Source organism: Ursus americanus, chromosome 33, assembly GCF_024610735.1.
Source record: "Ursus americanus isolate L20-20 chromosome 33, mUrsAme1.1.p, whole genome shotgun sequence".
NCBI classification, from domain to species: domain Eukaryota; kingdom Metazoa; phylum Chordata; class Mammalia; order Carnivora; family Ursidae; genus Ursus; species Ursus americanus.
The window spans coordinates 20,077,776-20,087,190 of NC_142159.1; the positions used below are offsets into that span (position 1 = coordinate 20,077,776).

Sequence of the window (9,415 nt, forward strand, 5' to 3'; positions counted from 1 at the left end):
GGAGAAGCAGGCTCCCCCCTGAACAGGGAGCCGGATGCGGGGCTCGATCCCAGGACCCTGGGATCATGACCTGAGCTGGAGGCAGACACTTAAACCACTGAGCCACCTAGGTGTCCGCTCCAGTCTCTCTTTGCTCTCCTTCTGGAATTGGACTTTCTAATTCTGTCTTCCCCCTCTTGTAAGCAGTGCCGTCCAACAGAGTTTTCTAGGTTGGTGGAAATGCTGGTTAATCTGCACTGTCCATTATGGCAGCTGGTAGCCACACATGGAGAGAACACTCAAAATGTGGCTAGTGCAGCTGAGGAACTGAGTCTAAAGTTCTATTGAATTTTAATGAATTCAAATACAGGTTTATATTACCACACGTGGCTAGTGGCTGTTGTGGTAGACCAGAAGGCTCTGATTTCCCCTCATGGTTTCCACCAACTTATTTTTCTGCATTGCATTCTGGGTAATTTCCTTAGACCTGTTTTCCATTTTTAAAATTCTCTCTTCAGCAGTTCACTCTGCTGCTTAATCCATCCTTGGATTTTATTTTATTTTATTTTATTTTATTTTATTTTATTTTATTTTATTTATTTTTTTTAAGTCGACTCCATGCCCAGCGTGGAGCCCAAGGAGGAGTTTGGACTCATGACCCTGAGATCAAGACCTGAGCTGAGATCAAGAGTCAGATGCTTAACTGACTCAGCCAACCAGGTACCCTTGGGTTTTATTTTTTTTAATGTTACTAACTATATACTTCTAAAAGTTCTATTTTGTTCTTTCCCAAGTTCACCTGGTCTTTTCAGATAGTCTCTTGTTTGCTCATGTTTATGACTTCATCTTAAATTTTTTTAAGTATTACATACATATTAGCTTATACTTGGTATTGGTAACTACTGTATCTGAAAAGGCCTTGGAGGGTCTCAATTTGCCATATTTCTCTGTGGACTCTCATGCATGCTGAACTCCGATTTGACCTTACGGGAATCTCTAGAGTCTTAAGAGCAGAGGCTTCCCTCCAGAGAGGATTTCTGTGACCTGCCGGGGTGGGAGGGGGTAGGGAGTGGGGATGGTACCTGGTAGCAGGGACCATTTCATCCTGTTAGAGGGACCCGGGAGAACGAGAGACCACAGGCTCCGTTCCTTCACTTGGCCACACCCCAGCATTTACTTCCCTGTCGACAGTCCTGACATCAGCGTCTGGGCCCAGGACAGACCCCAGTTGTCACACTTGCTTACCACTCACTGCTCCTGTTCTGGTCTTTGCTCACAGACTTTTAGTTTTGGATGGGGGCAAGTTGGGGATTCCGCTTACTTTTGGTGAGGCCAGAGATGCATTAAAACATTTGATTTTAGATTAACGGTTCTGCAGAGGGAGGACCCTCAGAGTCTGTCTTCCTCCACAAGGCCCCGAGGGGACATCCCTCTGGCTGCGCACACCGTCCGCCCTGCACGCTTCACGTTCTGCTGGCGAGTCTGTCCATCTGCCCTGCCGCAAAGGGAGTTCCCAGGTCAGAGGTCAAGTCTATCCTTCTCTTTATCACCCGGGCCTGGTTCATGGTGATGCTTAATGCCGTCCTTGAGAGCCCAAGTTATGGGAAAGGGACAGTCAGTACAGTTTTGTTGTTGTTGTTACTGTTTTAATTTGAATCTCCCCAAGGACCTCTTCCGCTCAGCATCCGTCCCTGGCTCCCTGAATAAAGCCCAAGCTCCTTCCACGACGAGGCTCCGTGTGACCCAGCCCTGTGCCGGGGACCCAGCCTCATTCCCACACCCCCTCTGCAGCTCCCCTGGGCTTCTTGCACTTTTCCAGCACTCCCGGTCCCCTCCCCCATCTTGAATCTGTTGCACCTGCTGCTCTCTCCTTGTAAGTACCCCAGCTGCAGGCTTCTCTGCTTGGCGACCTCCTAGGAAGCCTTCAGGCTCGACTGAAATGTTGCCTTTTCCAGGGACCCCTTGTCCGGTCCCCCGGCGTAGGCCGTTCCCCACCCCCTGCAGCACGCAGGGGGGTCCACGCCTCCACAGTGCTCTCATTGAGCCAGGCGCTGTTCTTGCCGGCCCTTCTCACGGCTGGAATCAAGGATCGGTCATGGGATTATTGGGGAGTGTGCCTCCCACTAGAGCGTAAACCCCATGGGGACAGGAGCGGGGCCTGTTTTTCCCTAGGTGTCTCCGATGTCTAGCAAGGGCTCCATCTCTACTGGTCTCTGTGGTGTCAGTTCACCACCATAGGCCATTTCAGTGACAATGAGAGGCCACGGCATGTGGACCGGGGCATCATTCGGTGAGACTGTATGAGCAGATCCTGCCCATTTCTGCCAGACAGAAGGCGCTCTGTAGATTTCGGTTTAAAGCAAGCAGGCAGGAGAGGAGGTAAGGAGGGGGGGGAGCAGGCCCCTCCCTCCAGGCTTGTCTTCTCCCCACTTCCTTTTTGTCCACATCAAGCTGCTTGCGGCCCCTCACACGCACACATGGTCTCCTTCCTTTTTCTTGGCGGATGGCAGGGCCTCTGGACCTCAGCACTATTGACTGACATTTGGGACGGGCTCATTCTTTGTCGTGGGAGCTGTCCTGCTCAGGGTAGGTTGTTTTGGGGGCCTCTCTGGCCTTCACACACCAGATGCCAGTGAGCTCGCGGCGTGATGGCTCCCAGCGCCCCCTTCCCTCTGCCCCGGGGCCTCTGTCTTCTCAGGCTGTCCCGCCCCGTTAGCCAGTGCTGGTCCGAGCTCCCTGCCCATGGGCAGCGGTAGGGAGCCCTGGTCAGCACTTCTCCAGCCAAAAGCTGAACCCTCATTTTTAAAATGCTGCGTTATAATGTGAGAAAGTCACGTTTCCCGGCCCAGTATCAGCCGCCGCATTGGGTGGTGATGCTTTGCCAGGGCCCCAGTCCCAGCTCCTGTGAGGCATGTGCCAAAGACAGACCCTGGAGCGCCCGATCGGACAACCCGGGTTCAAACACATCAAATCACCGATGGGGCAGCTGCTGGGGTGACGGCAGGACCCCGGCTGTCACTCACCCGCAACACCCTGACCCCAGCGCCAAGCGGGCCCTTGGAGGCCCTGAGCTAACCAGCTGGCTGCACGCCCAGCCCCCGTGTCCCTTAACGTCTGCGACACCGCAAAGCACATAGAGAAGGCCCACCGCGTGCGGATTTTACCAGCCATTGCTGCTTTATGCGCTCGAGAAAACGTCCCACGCTTCCCTTTCCCCTCATTGTTGGTGCTCGCTGTGTCTGTCTCCCGACCGGACAGGACCCCTGTCCCCAACCGCAGGGGCCATCCTCCCCCAGTCACTGCTCCCCGGCAGCCCCGTGGAGGATTTCCCAGGAGGCAGGGAGTTGACTTCCCGGAGCCGTCCCTGCTCCGGCACTCACCTCCCAGGTAGATGCTTGGCAACTAGCTCCTGACCGTACAGACTCAGGGGCAAGAGGCGAAGACGAGGCCCGGGGCAGGCAAGCGGACTGCTCTCCCGTGACAACTACAGGACGCTTTAAAAAGAGACACAGACACTTTCCTTTGTCCTCCTTGCTAACCTGTCCTGGTGCTGAAGAGTGCCCGCATTTGGGAAGTCCTACTTAGAGTCTGATCTGCAATTGAAACCTCTTCCCTCTTTTGTTTGCGCTGGGGCAGTATTCCAGCTGGGGGCCTGGCCTCTGCCTCTATTCCCACTTCTAGTCCTCTTTGCCCACATGTTTTCCCGGCTTTTCCACAGCCGGCGGGGCTGGAAGGTGAAGCAGGGGAGATCTTGGAGTGGAGGCTGAGGGCTGGAGAATGATTCTTCTCCCAGTGCCCCAGTGGAGTTTGCATCTGTATGGGTCTAGGAGGCAGGGCTGGAGCTACGGGTTGCTGGGGGCTTTGAGGGCCCAGCTGTGCCCGGGGTCCCTGAGTAGATTTTCAGCCTGGCCTCTTCCTGTGACCAACCCTCCCAACTCCCCTGTGGGCCTCAGGACCTCTCAGGTTAGTTCTGGCTCGGCTCAGCCTGCTTCGGTGAGCCCTGTGCACTGTGGTCCTCGTGATGGTCGTGAGACCCTGTGCGTTTGCTTGCCGGCCTGGGGGACCCGCAGCGAGTCGGAGGCACAGACCTCTGGCTCAGGTTAATGCAGACTGTCCAACCTCCCACCTCCTTCACAAGGCCTCCAGCTGCCCGGAAATTCCCCACACCGGCGGTGAGCTACTTTGCTTCTTGCCACAAGGCTAATTTAGGAAGAGCAAGAATGTTCATGAGCAGTATTTCTTTAATGCTTCCAAATGAAGACAGAGCCCTGGTGAGGCTCATGGTGGGGCATTCTTACACTTAGATACCTACTGGAAATGTCAAGGAGAAAACTGGTGCTGGGCTTGGCTTTCTGGAAGCGAGAGAACCAAGCCAGGCTGGCAGCTTCCCCTGCATCTGCCTGGAAGTGGTACAGTGCCCCCGATTCCCATCCCCGGTCCCTCGCTTACTGTGTCTCCTTGGGCTATTTCTGTCTGTCCTGTCTGAGCTCAGTTGCCTCACCTGTGAGGTTGGGACAATAATCCCCACTTCATGTGATTTTGGGGAGGACAACATCAGGATAACTTACGTGGTCTCATGTTTACATCTGGGTCCTCAGCCTGAGCCCTAGGCCCGCCACACGGGAAGTGGTCAGCCAGTGTTTGTTGAATGACTTACCGAGTGTATGTCAAGGGCCTGCACTTGCCCGGCACTCGGTAAATGTCAGCAAGGCACGTCCTACTCTCTTCTGCCAGCTTTCATCACTCCCTCCTCACCCCCCGCAGAAGTCAGCCCTGGTCCTCGGTCCTTAGCCTGATACCCACGCCATGTCCCTGGGCTGGCAGGGTCGTGGCCATCTCCACACGGGCGACCATGCCTCCTCCTAGCATCTCGGGGAGAGCATGGAGTCGCCCTTTGTCAGGCCTATCGGCACCTTCACCTGAAGGGGGAGCGCTGCCCCCCCATCCTGAGTCCCACAGAGGAGAGCCATGAGAAATGGTGGGGTCACCTGGCTGGGCTCTCAGGCCACAGGCAGTCTGGTCCCATGTCCGACTGTGGCCCTGGCCATATTTTTTTTGCTAAAGAACACTACTTTTCTTAAAAAAAAAAAAAAAAAAAGAGTTGCCAGTATAAGAATTCCAGTGTATTCCATGACACTTTCGGCTTCTCTTGAAAACCAGGAGCTCTGGGAGCACTGGAGCCCAGGAGGGCTCGCTTCCTTAGGTGGGGCAGCCTGCAGCGCCCAGACGCGCACTTCCCTGACCGGCCTGGGGCCTCTGGGGTGCAGAGATAGTGGGAATGAGGCGGGCATGTGCGCAGCACGGTGCCGGCTCCCCAGGGTGCTCACGGAGGCGGACCCCGTCACCACCCACCACACTCTGTGCAGTGCGGCCGCTAGAGCTGATCTAAACAGAGACGGTGAACGGCACGCGGCTCGCGCGGGGGGCCCTCGTGACCGTGACCATGACGGCTAACCTCGCCGGGTGCTTTACAGCCTGTGCGGGTGAGCAGGCCCATCGCGCAGATGAGGAAAGTGGAGCTCAGAAACATCCATCGACTGCGCACTCAGACGCAGCCAGGACCCGGAGCCTGCGTCTCATGTCACCGGCCCACGTTTCCACTCGTGGGAGTCTCCTGTCACATGGAGACGAGCAGCTGCCCGAGGCTGGACATTTCTCTCCATTTCTAAGTTCATCTTTGCCACAGCCCCAGGAGATAGGCAATTTTGTCCCCATTTTACAGAGGGGAAAACGGAGGCTCAGAGGGACTAAGCGAGCGGCTTAGGGCTGCACGGCTACGCACTGGCTCTGGGATCACACCCAGAGATCTGGCTCCCAAGCCTGGGCTTTCCTCAACACCCCTCCCTGTGTTGTTTGGTTTTGATCAGCTCTGCTGCAGAGAGCCTCCTCCCCTGTTCCACAGCACCGGTCCCTGCAGTGACAGCTATCAGAGGCAGTCTTCTCTCCTCCCTGGCCTGCCTGCCCCCAACCACAGCCTCCATGCCACCCCCAGAGACATCAGTGTCCTAACAAGGAAGGAGGCTGGCACTGCGTAGGCATGGAGCCCATCAGGATAAGATGCCAGGGTCTGTGGCCCGGCCCAGGGAAAGTGATGAGGCAGCTCAGAGCAGGTGCGGTGACAGGGCAGGTGGGGCCAGATGTCCTGGCAGGATGGCGTGCCCACTCCTGTCCCTGCCCCAGGGCCCGGTGGCAATGGGCTCAGCCCCTCTGTGTATATCTGGGGTCTGGGACAGCAGCAAAACCAACATCCTGGGGCTGGCATTTCCTAGCCAGGCTGCGGGGGCCCTTCCCCTGCTCAGAGGCTGCACACTGACTCACGTTCTTCCTGAGCAAACGGGATGCTCGGCTAGAGAGAGGTCCAGACTCCACCTTGCCTTGCTCCTGGCTCACTTCTTAAGGCCCATGGGAATCCCCTATGAGCCTCAGGGACTTTCCAGGGCTAAACAATGTCAGAAGTGTGGTGTGCTTAGAGCTCTCCAAAGAACCGCTGACTTAGCGCCTCTAAGCACGGAACACAGGGGCTGAAGGAGTCGCCCGTTGCAACATGTCCCAGAGGATGGTCCACAGAACTAGGTACAAATGCATCGTTCTGTAGTCAGTTGTTTGGGAAACACAAAGTGGAAAAAAGTGAGCTATTTTTCTTCACTGCAGAACTTGTCAGAGCCTTGATAAACTAATGTGTTGTGTTCATGGTCTCTAAGGGTTAGAGACACAGCATTGATTCCAAAACAATGGACACAAGGACTTTTTCCCCCCTCTGCTGAATCTGGTGGTCTGCAGCAGCTCAGAACACTGGTCTGGGAGTCAGGCGCCCTGAGTTCCACCACCAGCTCAGCCACGGATGCCCTGCTTAACTGTGGCAAGTCCCTTCCCATCCATAACATGAGGGGAGTGGGCGAGAAGCTGCCAAGAGCCCTGTCAGCTCTGCACCTCCTGTCCTCTGGTCTTATCCCTGAGTGAGTTGCTGAACCTGCCTTCACACCTGAACCAGGCTCCTGCTTGGCCTCTCTCCCAGGGCTGGTGAGAGGCTGAAATGAGATTCCTGTCCTCACTGTCATTGTCATTGTCATCATTGTGGCTAACATTCACTGCGCCCCGAGCTCAGCCTTTTGTATGCAGTAACTTGTTTCTTCCTTGCAGCCACCCCTTGAGTGCGCCGTATGGTGCCCAGTGTCCACATCGGGAAACTGAGGCCCAGCCAGTTTCAGGAACTTGCCTAAGGTTGCCAGGGAGCAAATGGTCAGGACTAAGGTTTGGACCCAGTTTGCCCAGAAGCTACGCCTTTCAACTTGACCTTCATCTGCCTGGGAAAGAGCACTGCAAGCTGTAAAGGCGGTCACCTGGGAGGGGCATCGTTCTATGTAGTCTTGCTACGGTCCATCTGGGGACTGTGCGTGGCCCCCTGGGGAGGGGCCCTGGCCCTCCATTTGCAGGCTTTCCTATTCTGCCAGGGTGAGGAGGGAAGGGACCTGGGCCAGCAGTCTCTGGTGCGGAGCAGGGGTGAGCAGGGGAGTCTGGGGTCCTCTTGGGGAGTGACTTTTCCACAATGGGGTGCAGGAGGAGGCCTGAGGCAGCCCATAAGATGTAGCTTCAAGATGACCTAACCCCTGGGGGTCACACTGCCTCGGCGTTAAAAATCTTTCGTGCCAATGAGATCACATCTGTAAGAGATATAAACTAGAGCTTTGGGGTGAAGGGCAGTGAGCGTGGTGGGGGAGGAGGCCAGGGGGAGGACGCCAGGGACTTGTATGGCTCCACAGGCCACCACTGCCCTGGTTTGTTTTAGAGGGAATCTGAGGCCGAGAGAGAGAGACCCACTTGCCTATGGTCACACAGCGAGTCCTTGGCCAAACTGGAACAGGAAGTCCAGAGCCAGGCTCAGTGCTCTCCACTGCGCGGGGCTGGGGTAGGGCTTCTGGGTTGAAGGCTGGGCCTCCTTAGGAGGCTGAGGGCGGGGGTCTGGGCGGAACCCTGCAGGGGCCCCTCCCTCAGCAGCTGCTCTACCCCAGACCGCTCCCCAGAGCATAGCTTGGGCAGTCTCGCTCCCAATGCAGGGCTCAGCCTCTGGTGTCCCCAGGCCAAGGCCAGCAGGTCCACCGGATGCTTGGCTGAAGCCCAGTCGGCCACAGGTCAGGCGAAGTCTGGGATGGTGGATATCACGCTCTGACCTTGGCCTGCACCCAGGCTTGACTTCTGTCCCCACCACCTCCTGGCCGTGTGCCTCTAGGGAAGTTGGGAACCTCTCTGTGACTCTAATAGGGGTCCTGCTGCAGGTTTCTGAGGCTGCCTGGGAGCCGCGGCTGTGCCATGCCGGACCGCTCCGCTCTGCTCAGCCGGGCCCAGCAAAGGCCCCTGGCAGCCGTTCCTCCCTCACAGGGGGGCCCTGGAGCTGCCCCAGGGAGGTGATCTCAACCTCCCTTATCACGGTCCCTGAGGGGAAGTTTCCCCAGGGCAAGTCTGCGCTAAAACCCACGGCCAGGATGCTGCCCTCGGCTACTGCCCTGCGTGGCCTCTCGCAAATGAGCCCGCATCGGGGAGCTTGTGTGAAACACAGATCCCAGCGTCTTACCCCCAGACCTGATTTAGTAGGTACGGGATGGAGCCAGGGACTCTGTATCCTTAAAACTCAAGGCATGCTCAGGTCTGACCACTACTGATCTATGTGTGGTTCCCAAACTTCCTCTCTCTCTCTCTCTTTTTTTCCTTCTTGCTCATGTTTTTTTCTGTCCTAGGATCCTTTGAATAGACTCCAGCACGGAGGCCCAGTGTGCAACAGATAAGAGCAGAGCTTCTCGGGGCACCTGGGTGGCAGAGCGGTTAAGCGTCTGTCTTCGGCTCAGGGCGTGATCCCGGCGTTATGGGATCGAGCCCCACATCAGGCTCCTCTGCTATGAGCCTGCTTCTTCCTCTCCCACTCCCCCTGCTTGTGTTCCCTCTCTCGCTGGCTGTCTCTATCTCTGTCAAATAAATAAATAAAATCTTAAAAAAAAAAAAAGAGCAGAGCTTCTCTGGCTAAAGGTAGGCCTGGAGCCCTGCCTGCTAGTTCTTTCATCAGCCATGGCAACCTCTTGAGGGGGCCTCTGAGGAACCCCCAAGTGTTCCATGGAACACGGTTTGAAAACTACTGCTTTTTCCAATTTCTTCTCTACTGGGTAGAAAAACTGAGCCCCAAAGAGCTAGCCTGCACAGGGCTCGGCTCGTGAGGCTTTCTCAAGTTCTCTGAAGCTTCCTATTGATTAGTTGTCCCAGGGGGGTGGGGTGGGGGGGAGAGCTTGGTCAGAGACTGCGGAGCACGATTCCTGAGAGCACAGACTCTGGAGCCAGACAGCTGGAGTTGAAACCCAGTCCTGCCTCTTTCTAGCTGTGTGACTCTGGGCAACACCTTCACCTCTCTGTGCCTTGGTTTGTTCATCTATAAAATGGAGGCAATCACAGT

General features: G+C 56.0%; 1 protein-coding gene across 1 annotated transcript in view; it reads right to left on the bottom strand.

Annotated features, from left to right (window-relative positions):
- Window positions 1–9,415, bottom strand: part of KAZN (kazrin, periplakin interacting protein) — a 1,013,652-nt gene that overhangs the window by 25,951 nt on the left and 978,286 nt on the right. The window lies entirely within an intron of this gene.